This window comes from Mesoplodon densirostris, chromosome 10 (assembly GCF_025265405.1).
Source record: "Mesoplodon densirostris isolate mMesDen1 chromosome 10, mMesDen1 primary haplotype, whole genome shotgun sequence".
Taxonomy (NCBI): Eukaryota; Metazoa; Chordata; class Mammalia; order Artiodactyla; family Ziphiidae; genus Mesoplodon; species Mesoplodon densirostris.
Genome location: NC_082670.1, coordinates 359,365 through 378,659, shown reverse-complemented (window position 1 = coordinate 378,659; position 19,295 = coordinate 359,365).

Genomic DNA, 19,295 nt, shown 5'->3' with positions numbered 1-19,295 from the left:
CAGGGTACGTGCTTACGCACGGGACAGTGTCAGCGTACGGATTAGGATTAGGGTACGGCATCGGGTAAGGTGTAGGGTTGTTGGTAGGTTTCCGTTCCGCGCTAGGGTTAGGGTTAGGGAACTGCAACGTTTAGGGCACAGCTGAGGGTACGGAAACGTGTTAGGGTCAGGGTATGTGCTGACGCACGGGTTAGGATTAGGGTACGGCGTAGGGTAAGGTGCAGGTTTTGTGGTAGGTTTCCATTCCGCGCTAGGGTTAGGGAACGGCAATGTTTAGGACACAGGTGAGGGTACGGAAACGTGTTAGGGTCAGGGTAAATGCTGACGAACGGGTTAGGATTAGGGTACGGCGTAGGGTAATGTGTAGGGTTGGTGGTAGAATTCTGTGCTGTCCTAAGGTTAGGCTTAGGGAACGGCAAGGTTTAGGGCACAGGTGAGGGTACGGAAACGTGTTAGGGTCAGGGTATGTGCTGACGCACGGGTCATTGTCAGCGTACAGATTAGGATTAGGGTACGGCGTAGGGTAAGGTGTAGGGATGGTGGTAGGTTTCCGTTCCGGGCTAGGGTTAGGGTTAGGGAACGGCAAGGTTTAGGGCACAGGTGAGTGTACGGAAAAATGTTAGGGTCAGGGTACGTGCTTACGCACGGGTCAGTGTCAGCGTACGGATTAGGATTAGGTTACGGCGTAAGGTAAGGTGTAGGGTTGGTGGTAGGTTTCCTTTCCGGGCTAGGGTTAGGGTTAGGGAACTGCAAGGTTTTGGACACAGGTGAGGGTACGGAAACGTGTTAGGGTCAGGTTACTTGCTGACACACTGGTTCGTGTCAGCGTACGGATTAGGATTAGGGTACGGCGTAGGGTAAGGTGTAGGGTTGGTGCTAGGTTTTCGTTTGGCCTAGGGTTAGGTTTAGGGAACGGCAAGGTTTAGGGCACAGGTGAGTGTACGGAAACATGTTAGGGTCAGGGTACATGCTGACGCATGGATTAGGATTAGGGTACGGCGTAGGGTAACGTGTAGGGTTGGTGGTAGGATTCCGTGCCGGCCTAGGGTTAGCCTTAGGGAACGGCAAGGTGTAGGGCACATGTGAGGGTACTGAAACGTTTAGGGTCAGGGTACTTGCTGACGCACGGGTCATTGTCAGCGTACAGATTAGGATTAGGATACGGCGTAGGGTAAGGTTTAGGAATGGTGGTAGCTTTCCGTTTCGGGCTAGGGTTAGGGTTAGAGAACGGCAAGGTTTAGGGCACAGGTGAGTATACGGAAACATGTTAGGGTCAGGGTACGTGCTGACGCACGGGTCAGTGTCAGCGTACGGATTAGGATTTGGGTATGGCGTAGGGTAAGGTGTAGGGTTGGTGGTAGGTTTCCATTCCGGGCTAGGGTTAGGGTTAGGGAACTGCAAGGTTTAGGGCACAGGTGAGGGTACGGAAACGTGTTAGGGTCAGGGTACATGCTGACACACGGGTTAGGATTAGGGTACGGTGTAGGGTAACGTGTAGGGTTGGTGGTAGGACTCCGTGCCGGCCTAGGGTTAGGCTTAGGGAACGGCAAGGTTTAGGGCACAGGTGAGGGTACGGAAACGTGTTAGGGTCAGGGTATGTGCTGACAAACGGGTCAGTGTCAGCATACGGATTAGGATTAGGGTATGGCGTAGGGTAAGGTGTAGGTTTTGTGGTAGGTTTCCATTCCTCGCTAGGGTTAGGCTTAGGGAACGGCAAGGTTTAGGGCACAGGTGAGGGTACGGAAACGTGTTACGGTCAGGGTATGTGCTGACGCACGGGTCATTGTCAGCGTACAGGTTAGGATTAGGGTACGGAGCAGTGTAAGGTGTAGGGATGGTGGTAGGTTTCCGTTCTGGGCTTGGGTTAGGGTTAGGGAACGGCAAGGTTTAAGGCACAGGTGAGCGTACGGAAACATGTTACGGTCAGGGTACGTGCTGACGCACGGGTCAGTGTCAGCGTACGGATTAGGATTAGGGTACGGCGTAGGGTAAGGTGTAGGGTTGGTGGTAGGTTTCCATTCCGGGCTAGGGTTAGGGTTAGGGAACTGCAAGGTTTAGGGCACAGGTGAGGGTACGGAAACGTGTTAGGGTCAGGGTACATGCTGACGCACGGGTTAGGATTAGGCTACGGCGTAGTGTAACGTGTGGGGTTGGTGGTAGAATTCCGTGCCCGGCTAGGGTTAGGCTTAGGGAACGGCAATGTTTAGGGTACAGGTGAGGGTACGGAAACGTGTTACGGTCAGGGTATGTGCTGACGCACGGGTCATTATCAGCGTACAGATTAGGATTAGGGTACGGCTTAGGGTAAGGTGTAGGGATGGTGGTAGGTTTCCGTTTCGGGCTAGGGTTAGGGTTAGGGAACGGCAAGGTTTCGGACACAGGTGAGTGTACGGAAACATGTTAGGGTCAGGGTACGTGCTGGCGCACGGGTCAGTGTCAGCGTACGGATTAGGATTAGGGTATGGCGTAGGGTAAGGTGTAGGTTTTGTGGTAGGTTTCCATTCCTCGCTAGGGTTAGTGTTAGGGAACGGCAAGGTTTCGGACACAGGTGAGGGTACGGAAACGTGTTAGGGCCAGGGTACTTGCTGACGCACGGGTTATTGTCAGCGTACAGATTAGGATTAGGTTACGGCGTAGCGTAAGGTGTAGGATTTGTGGTAGGTTTCCGTTCCGTTTTAGGGTTAGAGTTAGGGAACTGCAAGGTTTAGGGCACCGGTGAGGGTACGAAACCTGTTAGGGTCAGGGTAAATGCTGACGCACGGGTTAGGATTAGGGTACGGCGTAGGGTACCGTGTAGGGTTGTTGGTAGAATTCCGTGCCGGCCTAGGGTTAGGCTTAGGGAACGGCAAGGTTTAGGGCACAGGTGAGCTTACGGAAACATGTTAGGGTCAGGGTATGTGCTGACGCACGGGTCACTGTGAGCTTACAGGTTAGGATTATGGTACGGCATAGGGTAAGGTGTAGGGATGGTGGTAGGTTTCCGTTCCGGGCTAGGGTTAGGGTTAGGGAACGGCCAGGTTTAGGGCAAGTTGAGTGTACGTAAACATGTTAGGGTCAGGGTACGTGCTGACGCACGGGTCAGTGTCAGCATACGGATTAGGATTAGGGTTTGGCGTAGGGTAAGGTGTAGGTTTTGTGGTAGGTTTCCATTGCTCGCTAGGGTTAGGGTTAGGGAACTGCAAGGTTTAGGGCACAGGTGAGGGTACGGAAACGTGTTAGGGTCAGTGTACATGCTGACGCACGGGTTAGGATTAGGGTACGGCGTAGGGTAACGTGTAGGTTTGGTGGTAGGATTCCGTGCCGGCCTAGGGTTAGGCTTAGGGAACGGCAAGGTTTAGGGCACAGGTGAGGGTACGGAAACATGTTAGGGTCTGGGAATGTGCTGACGCATGGGTCATTGTCAGCGTACAGATTAGGATTAGGGTACGGCGTAGGGTAAGGTGTAGGGATGGTGGTAGGTTTCCATTCCGGGCTAGGGTTAGGGTTAGGGAACTGCAAGGTTTAGGGCACAGGTGAGGGTACGGAAACGTGTTAGGGTCAGGGTAAATGCTGACGCACGGGTTAGGATTAGGGTACAGCGTAGGGTAACGTGTAGGGTTGTTGGTAGAATTCCGTGCCGGCCTAGGGTTAGGCTTAGGGAATGGCAAGGTTTAGGGCACAGGTGAGGGTACGGAAACATGTTAGGGTCAGGGTATGTGCTGACGCACGGGTCACTGTGAGCTTACAGGTTAGGATTATGGTACGGCATAGGGTAAGGTGTAGGGATGGTGGTAGGTTTCCGTTTCGGGCTAGGGTTAGGGTTAGGGAACGGCCAGGTTTAGGGCACAGTTGAGTGTACGGAAACATATTAGGGTCAGGGTACGTGCTGACGCACGGGTCAGTGTCAGCATACGGATTAGGATTAGGGTATGGCGTAGGGTAAAGTGTAGGTTTTGTGGTAGGTTTCAATTCTTCGCTAGGGTTAGGGTTAGGGAACTGCAAGGTTTAGGGCACAGGTGAGGGTACGGAAACGTGTTAGCGTCAGGGTACATGCTGACGCACGGGTTAGGATTAGGGTACGGCGTAGTGTAACGTGTGGGGTTGGTGGTAGAATTCCGTGCCGGGCTAGGGTTAGGCTTAGGGAACGGCAACGTTTAGGGCACAGGTGAGGGTACGGAAACGTGTTACGGTCAGGGTATGTGCTGACGCACGGGTCATTATCAGCGTACAGATTAGGATTAGGGTACGGCGTAGGGTAAGGTGTAGGGATGGTGGTAGGTTTCCGTTCCGGGCTAGGGTTAGGGTTAGGGAACTGCAAGGTTTAGGGCACAGGTGAGTGTACGGAAACGTGTTAGGGTCAGGGTACATGCTGACACACGGGTTAGGATTAGGGTACGGTGTAGGGTAACGTGTAGGATTGGTGGTAGGTTTCCGTGCTGGCCTAGGGTTAGGCTTAGGGAACGGCAAGGTTAAGGGCACAGGTGAGGGTACGGAAACGTGTTAGGGTCAGGGTATGTGCTGACGCACGGGTCATTGTCAGCGTACAGGTTAGGATTAGGATACGGCGCAGGGCAAGTTGTAGGGATGGTGGTAGGTTTCCGTTACGGGCTAGGCTTAGGGTTAGGGAACGGCAAGGTTTAGGGCACAGGTGAGCGTACGGAAACATGTTAGGCTCAGGGTACGTGCTGACGCACGGGTCAGTGTCAGCGTACGGATTAGGATTAGGGTACGGCGTAGGGTAAGGTTTAGGGTTGGTGGTAGGTTTCCATTCCGGGCTAGGGTTAGGGTTAGGGAACTGCAAGGTTTAGGGCACAGGTGAGGGTACGGAAACGTGTTAGGGTCAGGGTACATGCTGACGCACGGGTTAGGATTAGGGTACGGCGTAGGGTAAAGTGTGGGGTTGGTGGTAGAATTCCGTGCCGGGCTAGGGTTAGGCTTAGGGAACAGCAAGGTTTAGGGCACAGGTCAGGGTACGGAAACGTGTTACGGTCAGGGTATGTGCTGACGCACGGGTCATTGTCAGCGTACAGATTAGGATTAGGGTACGGCGTAGGGTAATGTTTAGGAATGGTGGTAGGTTTCCGTTCCGGGCTAGGGTTAGGGTTAGGGAACGGCAAGGTTTAGGGCACAGGTGAGTGTACGGAAACATGTTAGGGTCAGGGTACGTGCTGACGCACGGGTCAGTGTCAGCGTACGGATTAGGATTAGGGTACGGTGTAGGGTAAGGTGTAGGGTTGGTGGTAGGTTTCCATTCCGGGCTAGGGTTAGGGTTAGGGAAGTGCAAGGTTTAGGGCACAGGTGAGGGTACGGAAACGTGTTAGGGTCAGGGTACATGCTGACGCACGGGTCAGGATTAGGGTACGGCGTAGGGTAACGTGTAGGGTTGTTGGTAGAATTCCGTGCCGGCCTAGGGTTAGGCTTAGGGAACGGCAAGGTTTAGGGCACAGGTGAGGGTACGGAAACATGTTAGGGTCACGGTATGTGCTGACGCACGGGTCACTGTGAGCTTACAGGTTAGGAATATGGTACGGCATAGGGTAAGGTGTAGGGATGGTGGTAGGTTTCCGTTCCGGGCTAGGGTTAGGGTTAGGGAACAGCCAGGTTTAGGGCACAGTTGAGTGTACGGAAACATGTTAGGGTCAGGGTACGTGCTGACGCACGGGTCAGTGTCAGTATACGGATTAGGATTAGGGTATGGCGTAGGGTAAGGTCTAGGTTTTGTGGTAGGTTTCCATTCCTCGCTAGGGTTAGGGTTAGGGAACTGCAAGGTTTAGGGCACAGGTGAGGGTACGGAAACGTGTTAGGGTCAGGGTACATGCTGACGCACGGGTTAGGATTAGGGTACGGCGTAGGGTAACGTGTAGGGTTGGTGGTAGGATTCCGTGCCGGCCTAGGGTTAGGCTTAGGGAACGGCAAGGTTTAGGGCACAGGTGAGGGTACGGAAACATGTTAGGGTCAGGGTATGTGCTGACGCATGGGTCATTGTCAGCGTACAGATTAGGATTAAGGTACGGCGTAGGGTAAGGTGTAGGGATGGTGGTAGGTTTCCGTTGCGGGCTAGGGTTAGGGGTAGGGAACGGCAAGGTTTAGGGCACAGGTGAGCGTACGGAAACATGTTAGGGTCAGGGTATGTGCTGACGCACGGGTCAGTGTCAGCGTACGGATTAGGATTAGGGTACGGCGTAGGGTAAGGTGTAGGGTTGGTGGTAGGTTTCCATTCCGGGCTTGGGTTAGGGTTATGGAACTGCAAGTTTTAGGGCACAGGTGAGGGTACTGAAACGTGTTAGGGTCAGGGTACATGCTGACACACGGGTTAGGATTAGGGTACGGTGTAGGGTAACGTGTAGGGTTGGTGGTAGGTTTCCGTGCCGTCCTAGGGTTAGGCTTAGGGAACGGCAAGGTTTAGGGCACAGGTGAGGGTACGGAAACGTGTTAGGGTCAGGGTATGTGCTGACGCACGGGTCATTGTCAGCGTACAGGTTAGGATTAGGGTACGGCGCAGGGCAAGGTGTAGGGATGGTGGTAGGTTCCCGTTCCGGGCTAGGGTTAGGGTTAGGGAACGGCAAGGTTTAGGGCACAGGTGAGCGTACGGAAACATGTTAGGGTCAGGGTACGTGCTGACGCACGGGTCAGTGTCAGCGTACGGATTAGGATTAGGGTACCGTGTAGGGTAATGTGTAGGGTTGGTGGTAGGTTTCCATTCCGGGCTAGGGTTAGGGTTAGGGAACTGCAAGGTTTAGAGCACAGGTGAGGGTACGGAAACGTGTTAGGGTCAGGTTACATGCTGACGCATGGGTTAGGATTAGGGTACGGCGTAGTGTAACGTGTGGGGTTGGTGGTAGAATTCCGTGCCGGGCTATGGATAGGCTTAGGGAACGGCAAGGTTTAGGGCACAGGTGAGGGTACGGAAACGTGTTAGGGTCAGGGCATGTGCTGACGCACGGTTCATTGTCAGCGTACAGGTTAGGATTAGGGTATGGCGTAGGGTAAGGTGTAAGGATGGTGGTAGTTTTCCGTTCTTGGCTAGGGTTAGGGTTAGGGAACGGCAAGGTTTAGGGCACAGGTGAGTGTACGGAAACATGTTAGGGTCAGGATACGTGCTGACGCACGGGTCAGTGTCAGCGTACAGATTAGGATTAGGGTACGGTGTAGGGTAAGGTGTAGGGTTGGTGGTAGTTTTCCATTCCGGGCTAGGGTTAGGGTTAGGGAACTGCAAGGTTTAGGGCACAGGTGAGGGTACAGAAACGTGTTAGGGTCAGGGTACATGCTGACGCACGTGTTACGATTAGGGTACGGTGTAGGGTAACGTGTAGGGTTGGCGGTAGGATTCCATGCTGGCCTAGGGTTAGGGTTAGGGAACGGCAAGGTTTAGGGCACAGGTGAGGGTACGGAAACATGTTAGGGTCAGGGTATGTGCTGACGCACGGGTCATTGTCAGCGTACAGATTAGGATTAGGGTACGGCGTAGGGTAAGGTTTAGGAATGGTGGTAGGTTTCCGTTCCGGGCTAGGGTTAGGGTTAGGGAACGGCAAGGTTTAGGGCACAGGTGAGTGTACGGAAACATGTTAGGGTCAGGGTACGTGCTGACGCATGGGTCAGTGTCAGCGTACGGATTAGGATTAGGGTACGGCGTAGGGTAAGGTGTAGGGATGGTGGTAGGTTTCCGTTCCGTGCTAGGGTTAGTGTTATGCAACGGCAAGGTTTAGGGCACAGGTGAGTGTACGGAAACATGTTAGGGTCAGGGTACGTGGTGACGCACGGGTCAGTGTCAGCGTACGGATTAGGATTAGGGTATGGCGTAGGGTAAGGTGTAGGGTTGGTGGTAGGTTTCCATTCCGGGCTAGGGTTAGGGTTAGGGAACTGCAAGGTTTAGGGCACAGGTGAGGGTACGGAAACGTGTTAGAGTCAGGGTACATGCTGACACACGGGTTAGGATTAGGGTACGGTGTAGGGTAACGTTTAGGGTTGGTGGTAGGATTCCGTGCCGGCCTAGGGTTAGGCTTAGGGAACGGCAAGGTTTAGGGCACAGGTGAGGGTACGGAAACGTGTTAGGGTCAGGGTATGTGCTGACACACGGGTCAGTGTCAGCATACGGATTAGGATTAGGGTATGGCGTAGGGTAAGGTGTAGGTTTTGTGGTAGGTTTCCATTCCTCGCTAAGGTTAGGCTTAGGGAACGGCAAGGTTTAGGGCACAGGTGAGGGTACGGAAACGTGTTACGGTCAGGGTATGTGCTGACGCACGGGTCATTGTCAGCCTACTGGTTAGGATTAGGGAACGGAGCAGTGTAAGGTGTAGGGATGGTGGTAGCTTTCCGTTCTGGTCTAGGGTTAGGGTTAGGGAACGGCAAGGTTTAGGGCACAGGTGAGCGTACGGAAACATGTTACAGTCAGGGTACGTGCTGACGCACGGGTCAGTGTGAGCGTACGGATTAGGATTAGGTTACGGTGTAGGGTAAGGTGTAGGGTTGGTGGTAGGTTTCCATTCCGGGCTAGGGTTAGGGTTAGGGAACTGCAAGGTTTAGGGCACAGGTGAGGGTACGGAAACGTGTTAGGGTCAGGTTACATGCTGACGCACGGGTTAGGATTAGGGTACGGCGTAGTGTAACGTGTGGGGTTGGTGGTAGAATTCCGTGCCGGGCTAGTGTTAGGCTTAGGGAACGGCAACGTTTAGGGCACAGGTGAGGGTACGGAAACGTGTTACGGTCAGGGTATGTGCTGACGCACGGGTCATTATCAGCGTACAGATTAGGATTAGGGTACGGCGTAGGGTAAGGTGTAGGGATGGTGGTAGGTTTCCCTTCCGGGCTAGGGTTAGGGTTAGGGAACGGTAAGGTTTAGGACACAGGTGAGTGTACGGAAACATGTTAGGGTCAGGGTACGTGCTGGCGCATGGGTCAGTGTCAGCGTACGGATTAGGATTAGGGTATGGCGTAGGGTAAGGTGTAGGTTTTGTGGTAGGTTTCCATTCCACGCTAGGGTTAGTGTTAGGGAACGGCAAGGTTTCGGACACAGGTGAGGGTACGGAAACGTGTTAGGGTCAGGGTACTTGCTGACGCACGGGTTATTGTCAGCGTACGGAGTAGGATTAGGGTATGGCGTAGCGTAAGGTGTAGGGTTGGTGGTAGGTTTCCGTTCCGGGCTAGGGTTAGGGTTAGGGAACTGCAAGGTTTAGGGCACCGGTGAGGGTACGGAAACGTGTTAGGGTCAGGGTAAATGCTGACGCACGGGTTAGGATTAGGGTACAGCGTAGGGTAACGTGTAGGGTTGTTGGTAGAATTCCGTGCCGGCCTAGGGTTAGGCTTAGGGAATGGCAAGGTTTAGGGCACAGGTGAGGGTACGGAAACATGTTAGGGTCAGGGTATGTGCTGACGCACGGGTCACTGTGAGCTTACAGGTTAGGATTATGGTACGGCATAGGGTAAGGTGTAGGGATGGTGGTAGGTTTCCGTTTCGGGCTAGGGTTAGTGTTAGGGAACGGCCAGGTTTAGGGCACAGTTGAGTGTACGGAAACATATTAGGGTCAGGGTACGTGCTGACGCACGGGTCAGTGTCAGCATACGGATTAGGATTAGGGTATGGCGTAGGGTAAGGTGTAGGTTTTGTGGTAGGTTTCCATTCTTCGCTAGGGTTAGGGTTAGGGAACTGCAAGGTTTAGGGCACAGGTGAGGGTACGGAAACGTGTTAGCGTCAGGGTACATGCTGACACACGGGTTAGGATTAGGGTACGGTGTAGGGTAACGTGTAGGGTTGGTGGTAGGTTTCCGTGCTGACCTAGGGTTAGGCTTAGGGAACGGCAAGGTTTAGGGCACAGGTGAGGGTACGGAAACGTGTTAGTGTCAGGGTATGTGCTGACGCATGGGTCATTGTCAGCGTACAGGTTAGGATTAGGGTAGGCGCAGGGCAAGGTGTAGTGATGGTGGTAGGTTTCCGTTCCGGGCTAGGGTTAGGGTTAGGGAACTGCAAGGTTTAGGGCACAGGTGAGGGTACGGAAACGTGTTAGGGTCAGGTTACATGCTGACTCACGGGTTTGGATTAGGGTACAGCGTAGTGTAATGTGTGGGGTTGGTGGTAGAATTCCGTGCCGGGCTAGGGTTAGGCTTAGGGAACGGCAACGTTTAGGGCACAGGAGAGGGTACAGAAACGTGTTACGGTCAGGGTATGTGCTGACGCACGGGTCATTATCAGCGTACAGATTAGGATTAGGGTACGGCGTAGGGTAAGGTGTAGGGATGGTGGTAGGTTTCCGTTCCGGGCTAGGGTTAGGGTTAGGGAACTGCAAGGTTTAGGGCACAGGTGAGGGTACGGAAACGTGTTAGGGTCAGGGTACATGCTGACACACGGGTTAGGATTAGGGTACGGTGTAGGGTAACGTGTAGGATTGGTGGTAGGTTTCCGTGCTGGCCTAGTGTTAGGCTGAGGGAACGGCAAGGTTTAGGGCACAGGTGAGGGTACGGAAACGTGTTAGGGTCAGGGTATGTGCTGACGCACGGGTCATTGTCAGCGTACAGGTTAGGATTAGGGTACGGCGCAGGGCAAGTTGTAGGGATGGTGGTAGGTTTCCGTTCCGGGCTAGGGTCAGGGTTAGGGAACTGCAAGGTTTAGGGCACAGGTGAGCGTACGGAAACATGTTAGGCTCAGGGTACGTGCTGACGCACGGTTCAGTGTCAGCGTACGGATTAGGATTAGGGTACGGCGTAGGGTAAGGTGTAGTGTTGGTGGTAGGTTTCCATTCCGGGCTAGGGTTAGGGTTAGGGAACTGCAAGGTTTAGGGCACAGGTGAGGGTACGGAAACGTGTTAGGGTCAGGGTACATGCTGACGCACGGGGTAGGATTAGGGTACGGCGTAGGGTAACGTGTGGGGTTGGTGTTAGAATTCCGTGCCGGGCTAGGGTTAGGCTTAGGGAACAGCAAGGTTTAGGGCACAGGTGAGGGTACGGAAAAGTGTTACGGTCAGGGTATGTGCTGACGCACGGGTCATTGTCAGCGTACAGATTAGGATTAGGGTACGGCGTAGGGTAAGGTTTAGGAATGGTGGTAGGTTTCCGTTCCGGGCTAGGGTTAGGGTTAGGGAACAGCAAGGTTTAGGGCACAGGTGAGGGTACGGAAACATGTTAGGGTCAGGGTATGTGCTGACGCACGGGTCAGTGTCAGGGTACGGATTAGGATTAGGGTACGGCGTAGGATAAGGTGTAGGGTTGGTGGTAGGTTTCCATTCCGGGCTAGGGTTAGGGTTAGGGAACTGCAAGGTTTAGGGCACAGGTGGGGGTACGGAAACGTGTTAGGGTCAGGGTACATGCTGACACACGTGTTAGGATTATGTTACGGTGTAGGGAAACGTGTAGGGTTGGTGGTAGGTTTCCGTGCCGGCCTAAGGTTAGGCTTAGGGAACGGCAAGGTTTAGGGCACAGGTGAGGGTACGGAAACGTGTTAGGGTCAGGGTATGTGCTGACGCACGGGTCATTGTCAGCGTACAGATTAGGATTAGGGTACGGCATAGGGTAAGGTGTAGGGATCGTGGTAGGTTTCCGTTTCGGGCTAGGGTTAGGGTTAGGGAACGGCAAGGTTTAGGGCACAGGTGAGTGTACGGAATCATGTTAGGGTCAGGGTACATGCTGACGCATGGGTTAGGATTAGGGTACGGCGTAGGGTAACGTGTAGGGTTGGTGGTAGGATTCCGTGCCGGCCTAGTGTTAGCCTTAGGGAACGGCAAGGTTTAGGGCACATGTGAGGGTACGGAAACATTTTAGGGTCAGGGTACTTGCTGACGCACGGGTCATTGTCAGCGTACAGATTAGGATTAGGGTACGGCGTAGTGTAAGGTTTAGGAATGGTGGTAGGTTTCCATTCCGGGCTAGGGTTAGGGTTAGGGAACTGCAAGGTTTAGGGCACAGGTGAGGGTACGGAAACGTGTTAGAGTCAGGGTACATGCTGACACACGGGTTAGGATTAGGGTACGGTGTAGGGTAACGTGTAGGGTTGGTGGTAGGACTCCGTGCCGGCCTAGGGTTAGGCTTAGGGAACGGCAAGGTTTAGGGCACAGGTGAGGGTACGGAAACATGTTAGGGTCAGGGTATGTGCTGACGCATGGGTCATTGTCAGCGTACAGATTAGGATTATGGTACGGCGTAGGGTAAGGTGTAGGGATGGTGGTAGGTTTCTGTACCGGTCTAGTGTTAGGGTTAGGGAACGGCAAGCTTTAGGGCACAGGTGAGTGTACGGAAACATGTTAGGGTCAGGGTACGTGCTGACGCACGGGTCAGTGTCAGCGTACGGAGTAGGATTAGGGTACGGCGTAGGGTAAGGTGTAGGGATGGTGGTAGGTTTCCGTTCCGTGCTAGGGTTAGTGTTATGCAACGGCAAGGTTTAGGGCACAGGTGAGTGTACGGAAACATGTTATGGTCAGGGTACGTGGTGACGCACGGGTCAGTGTCAGCGTACGGATTAGGATTAGGGTATGGCATAGGGGAAGGTGTAGGGTTGGTGGTAGTTTTCCATTCCGGGCTAGGGTTAGGGTTAGGGAACTGCAAGGTTTAGGGCACAGGTGAGGGTACGGAAACGTGTTAGAGTCAGGGTACATGCTGACACACGGGTTAGGATTAGGGTACGGTGTAGGGTAACGTGTAGGGTTGGTGGTAGGATTCCGTGCCGGCCTAGGGTTAGGCTTAGGGAACGGCAAGGTTTAGGGCTCAGGTAAGGGTACGGAATCGTGTTAGGGTCAGGGTATGTGCTGAAACACGGGTCAGTGTCAGCATACGGATTAGGATTAGGGTATGGCGTAGGGTAAGGTGTAGGTTTTGTGGTAGGTTTCCATTCCTCGCTAAGGTTAGGCTTAGGGAACGGCAAGGTTTAGGGCAGAGGTGAGGGTACGGAAACGTGTTACGGTCAGGGTATGTGCTGACGCACGGGTCATTGTCAGCGTACTGGTTAGGATTAGGGTATGGAGCAGGGTAAGGTGTAGGGATGGTGGTAGCTTTCCGTTGTGGGCTAGGGTTAGGGTTAGGGAATGGCAAGGTTTAGGGCACAGGTGAGCGTACGGAAACATGTTACGGTCAGAGTACGTGCTGACGCACGGGTCAATGTGAGCGTACGGATTAGGATTAGGGTACGGCGTAGGGTAAGGTGTAGGGTTGGTGGTAGGTTTCCATTCCGGGCTAGGGTTAGGGTTAGGGAACTGCAAGGTTTAGGTCACAGGTGAGGGTACGGAAACGTGTTAGGGTCAGGTTACATGCTGACGCACGGGTTAGGATTAGGGTATGGCGTAGTGTAACGTGTGGGGTTGGTGGTAGAATTTCGTGCCGGGCTAGGGTTAGGCTTAGGGAACGGCAACGTTTAGGGCACAGGTGAGGGTACGGAAACGTGTTAGGGTCAGGGTACTTGCTGACGCACGGGTCATTGTCAGCGTACAGATTAGGATTAGGGTACGGCGTAGGGTAAGGTGTAGGGATGGTGGTAGGTTCCCGTTCCGGGCTAGGCTTAGGGTTAGGGAACGGCAAGGTTTAGGGCACAGGTGAGTGTACGGAAACATGTTAGGGTCAGGGTACGTGCTGATGCACGGGTCAGTGTCAGCGTACGGATTAGGATTAGGGTATTGCGTAGGGTAAGGTGTAGGTTTTCTGGTAGGTTTCCATTCCTCGCTAGGGTTAGGGTTAGGGAACTGCAAGGTTTAGGACACAGGTGAGGGTACGGAAACGTGATAGGGTCAGGATACTTGCTGACGCATGGGTCAGTGTCACCGTACGGATTAGGATTTGGGTACGGCGTAGGGTAAGGTGTAGGGTTGGTGGTAGGTTTCCGTTCCGGGCTAGGGTTAGGGTTAGGAAACTGCAAGGTTTAGGGCACAGGTGAGGGTACGGAAACGTGTTAGGGTCAGGGTACATACTGACGCACGGGTTAGGATTAGGGTACGGCGTAGGGTAACGTGTAGGGTTGGTGGTAGAATTCCATGCCGTCGTAGGGTTAGGCTTAGGGAACGGCAAGGTTTAGGGCACAGGTGAGGGTACGGAAACATGTTAGGGTGAGGGTATGTGCTGACGCACGGGTCATTGTCAGCTTACAGATTCGGATTAGGGTACGGCATAGGGTAAGGTGTAGGGATGGTGGTAGGTTTCCGTTCCGGGCTAGGGTTAGGGTTAGGGAACGGCAAGGTTTAGGACACAGGTGTGGGTACGGAAAAGTGTTAGGGTCAGGGTACTTGCTGACGCACGGGTCAGTGTCAGCGTATGGATTAGGATTAGGGTACGGCGTAGGGTAAGGTGTAGGGTTGGTGGTAGGTTTCCGTTCCTGGCTAGGGTTAGGGTTAGGGAAATGCAAGGTTTAGGGCACAGGTGAGGGTACAGAAACGTGTTATTGTCAGGGTATGTGCTGACGCACGGGTCATTGTCAGTGTACAGATTAGGATTAGGGTACGGCGTAGGGTAAGGTGTAGGGATGGTGGTAGGTTTCCATTCTTGGCTAGGGTTAGGGTTAGGGAACGGCAAGGTTTAGGGCACAGGTGTGGGTACGGAAACGTGTTAGGTTCAGAGTACTTGCTGATGCACGTGTCTGTGTCAGCGTACGGATTAGGATTAGGGTACGGCGTAGGGAAAGGTGTAGGTTTTGTGGTAGGTTTCCATTCCGCGCTAGGGTTAGGGTTAGGGAACGGCAAGGTTTAGGACACAGGTGAGGGTACGGAAACGTGTTAGGGTCAGGGTATGTGCTGACGCACGGGTTAGGATTAGGGTACGGCGTAGGGTAAGGTGCAGGTTTTGTGGTAGGTTTCCATTTCGCGCTAGGGTTAGGGAATGGCAATGTTTAGGACACAGGTGAGGGTACGGAAACGTGTTAGGGTCAGGGTACATGCTGACGCACGGGTTAGGATTAGGGTACGGTGTAGGGTAAGGTGTAGGGTTGGTGGTAGGTTTCCATTCCGGGCTAGGGTTAGGGTTAGGGAACTGTAAGGTTTAGGGCACAGGTGAGGGTACGGAAACGTGTTAGGGTCAGGGTACGTGCTGACCCACGGGTCAGTGTCAGCGTACGGATTAGGATTAGGGTACGGCGTAGGGTAAGGTGTAGGGTTGGTGGTAGGTTTCCGTTTGGGCTAGGGTTAGGTTTAGGGAACGGCAAGGTTTAGGACACAGGTGTGCGTACAGAAACTTGCTAAGTTCAGGGAACTTGCTGATGCACGGGTCAGTGTCAGCGCACGGATTAGGATTAGGGTACGGCATCGGGTAAGGTGTAGGGTTGGTGGTAGGTTTCCGTTCCGGGCTAGGGTTAGGGTTAGGGAACTGCAAGGTTTAGGGCACAGGTGAGGGTACGGAAACGTGTTAGGGTCAGGGTACATGCTGACGCATGGGTTAGAATTAGGGTACGGTTTAGGGTAACGTGTAGGGTTGGTGGTAGAATTCCGTGCCGGCCTAGGGTTAGGCTTAGGGAACGGCAAGGTTTAGGGCACAGGTGAGGGTACGGAAACATGTTAGGGTCAGGGTATGTGCTGACGCATGGGTCATTGTCAGCGTACAGATTAGGATTAGGGTACGGCGTAGGGTAAGGTGTAGGGATGGTGGTAGGTTTCCGTTCCGGGCTAGGGTTAGGGTTAGGGTACGGCAAGGTTTAGGGCACAGGTGAGTGTACGGAAACATGTTAGGGTCAGGGTACGTGCTGACGCATGGGTCAGTGTCAGCGTACGGATTAGGATTACGGTACGGCGTAGGGTAAGGTGTAGGGTTGGTGGTAGGTTTCCATTGCGGGCTTGGGTTAGGGTTAGGGAACTGCAAGTTTTAGGGCACAGGTGAGGGTACAGAAACGTGTTAGGGTCAGGGTACATGCTGACGCACGGGTTAGGATTAGGGTACGGATTAGGATTACGGTACGGCGTAGGGTAAGGTGTAGGGTTGGTGGTAGGTTTCCATTGCGGGCTTGGGTTAGGGTTAGGGAACGGCAAGGTTTAGGGCACAGGTGAGGGTACGGAAACGTGATAGGGTCAGGATACTTGCTGACGCACGGGTCAGTGTCACCGTACGGATTAGGATTTGGGTACGGCGTAGGGTAAGGTGTAGGGTTGGTGGTAGGTTTCCGTTCCGGGCTAGGGTTAGGGTTAGGGAACGGCAAGGTTTAGGACACAGGTGTGGGTACGGAAAAGTGTTAGGGTCAGGGTACTTGCTGACGCACGGGTCAGTGTCAGCGTATGGATTAGGATTAGGGTACGGCGTAGGGTAAGGTGTAGGGTTGGTGGTAGGTTTCCGTTCCTGGCTAGGGTTAGGGTTAGGGAAATGCAAGGGTTAGGGCACAGGTGCGGGTACGGAAACGTGTTATTGTCAGGATATGTGCTGACGCACGGGTCATTGTCAGTGTACAGATTAGGATTAGGGTACGGCGTAGGGTAAGGTGTAGGGATGGTGGTAGGTTTCCATTCTTGGCTAGGGTTAGGGTTAGGGAACGGCAAGGTTTAGGGCACAGGTGAGGGTACGGAAACATGTTAGTGTGAGGGTATGTGCTGACGCACGGGTCATTGTCAGCTTACAGATTAGGATTAGGGTACGGCATAGGGTAAGGTGTGGGGATGGTGGTAGGTTTCTGTTCCGGGCTAGGGTTAGGGTTAGGGAACGGCAAGGTTTAGGACACAGGTGTGGGTACGGAAAAGTGTTAGGGTCAGGGTACTTACTGACGCACGAGTCAGTGTCAGCGTATGGATTAGGATTAGGGTACGGCGTAGGGTAAGGTGTAGGGTTGGTGGTAGGTTTCCGTTCCTGGCTAGGGTTAGGGCTAGGGAAATGCAAGGTTTAGGGCACAGGTGAGGGTACGGAAACGTGTTATTGTCAGGATATGTGCTGACGCATGGGTCATTGTCAGTGTACAGATTAGGATTAGGGTATGGCGTAGGGTAAGGTGTAGGGATGGTGGTAGGTTTCCATTCTTGGCTAGGGTTAGGGTTAGGGAACGGCAAGGTTTAGGGCACAGGTGTGGGTACGGAAACGTGTTAGGTTCAGAGTACTTGCTGATGCACGTGTCTGTGTCAGCGTACGGATTAGGATTAGGTTACGGCGTAGGGAAAGGTGTAGGTTTTGTGGTAGGTTTCCATTCCGCGCTAGGCTTAGGGTTAGGGAACGGCAAGGTTTAGGGCACAGGTGAGGGTACGGAAACGTGTTAGGGTCAGGGTATGTGCTGACGCACGGGTTAGGATTAGGGTACGGCGTAGGGTAAGGTGCAGGTTTTGTGGTAGGTTTCCATTCCGCGCTAGGGTTAGGGAACGGCAATGTTTAGGACACAGGTGAGGGTACGGAAACGTGTTAGGGTCAGGGTACATGCTGACGCAAGGGTTAGGATTAGGGTACGGTGTAGGGTAAGGTGTAGGGGTGGTGGTAGGTTTCCATTCCGGGCTAGGGTTAGGGTTAGGGAACTGTAAGGTTTAGGGCACAGGTGAGGGTACGGAAACGTGTTAGGGTCAGGGTACGTGCTGACCCACGGGTCAGTGTCAGCGTACGGATTAAGATTAGGGTATGGCGTAGGGTAAGGTGTAGGTTTTGTGGTAGGTTTCCATTCCACGCAAGGGTTAGGGTTAGGGAACGGCAAGGATTAGGACACAGGTGAGGGTACGGAAACGTGTTAGGGTCAGGGTACTTGCTGACGCACGGGTCAGTGTCAGCGTACGGATTAGGATTAGGGTACGGCGTAGGGTAAGGTGTAGGGTTGGTGGTAGGTTTCCGTTTGGGCTAGGGTTAGGTTTAGGGAACGGCAAAGTTTAGGACACAGGTGTGCGTACAGAAACTTGTTAGGTTCAGGGAACTTGCTGATGCACGGGTCAGTGTCAGCGTACGGATTAGGATTAGGGTACGGCATCGGGTAAGGTGTAGGGTTGGTGGTAGGTTTCCGTTCCGGGCTAGGGTTAGGGTTAGGGAACTGCAAGGTTTAGGGCACAGGTGAGGGTACGGAAACGTGTTAGGGTCAGGGTACATGCTGACGCACGGGTTAGAATTAGGGTACGGTGTAGGGTAACGTGTAGGGTTGGTGGTAGAATTCCGTGCCGGCCTAGGGTTAGGCTTAGGGAACGGCAAGGTTTGGGGCACAGGTGAGGGTACGGAAACATGTTAGGGTCAGGGTATGTGCTGACGCACGGGTCATTGTCAGCGTACAGATTAGGATTAGGGTACGGCGTAGGGTAAGGTGTAGAGATGGTGGTAGGTTTCCGTTCCGGGCTAGGCTTAGGGTTAGGGAACGGCAAGGTTTAGGGCACAGGTGAGTGTACGGAAACATGTTAGGGTCAGGGTACGTGCTGAAGCATGGGTCAGTGTCAGCGTACGGATTAGGATTATGGTATGGCGTAGGGTAAGGTGTAGGGTTGGTGGTAGGTTTCCATTCCGGGCTAGGGTTAGGGTTAGGGAACTGCAATGTTTAGGGCACAGGTGAGTGTACGGAAACGTGTTAGGGTCAGGGTACATGCTGACGCACGGGTTAGGATTAGGGTACGGCATAGGGTAACGTGTAGGGTTGGTGGTAGGATTCCGTGCCGGCCTAGGGTTAGCCTTAGGGAACGGCAAGGTTTAGGGCACAGGTGAGGGTACGGAAACGTGTTAGGGTCAGGGTACTTGCTGACGCACGGGTCATTGTCAGCGTACAGATTAGGATTAGGGTACGGCGTAGGGTAAGGTGTAGGGATGGTGGTAGGTTCCCGTTTCGGGCTAGGCTTAGGGTTAGGGAATGGCAAGGTTTAGGGCACAGGTGAGTGTACGGAAACATGTTAGGGTCAGGGTACGTGCTGATGCACGGGTCAGTGTCAGCGTACGGATTAGGATTAGGGTATTGCGTAGGGTAAGGTGTAGGTTTTGTGGTAGGTTTCCATTCCTCGCTAGGGTTAGGGTTAGGGAACTGCAAGGTTTAGGACACAGGTGAGGGTACGGAAACGTGATAGGGTCAGGATACTTGCTGACGCACGGGTCAGTGTCACTGTACGGATTAGGATTTGGGTACGGCGTAGGGTAAGGTGTAGGGTTGGTGGTAGGTTTCTGTTCCGGGCTAGGGTTAGGGTTAGGGAACTGCAAGGTTTAGGGCACAGGTGAGGGTACGGAAACGTGTTAGGGTCAGGGTACATGCTGACGCACGGGTTAGGATTAGGGTACGGCGTAGGGAAACGTGTAGGGTTGGTGGTAGAATTCCGTGCCGGCGTAGGGTTAGGCTTAGGGCACGGCAAGGTTTAGGGCACAGGTGAGGGTACGGAAACATGTTAGGGTGAGGGTATGTGCTGACGCACGGGTCATTGTCAGCTTACAGATTAGGATTAGGGTACGACATAGGGTAAGGTGTAGGGATGGTGGTAGGTTTCCGTTCCGGGCTAGGGTTAGGG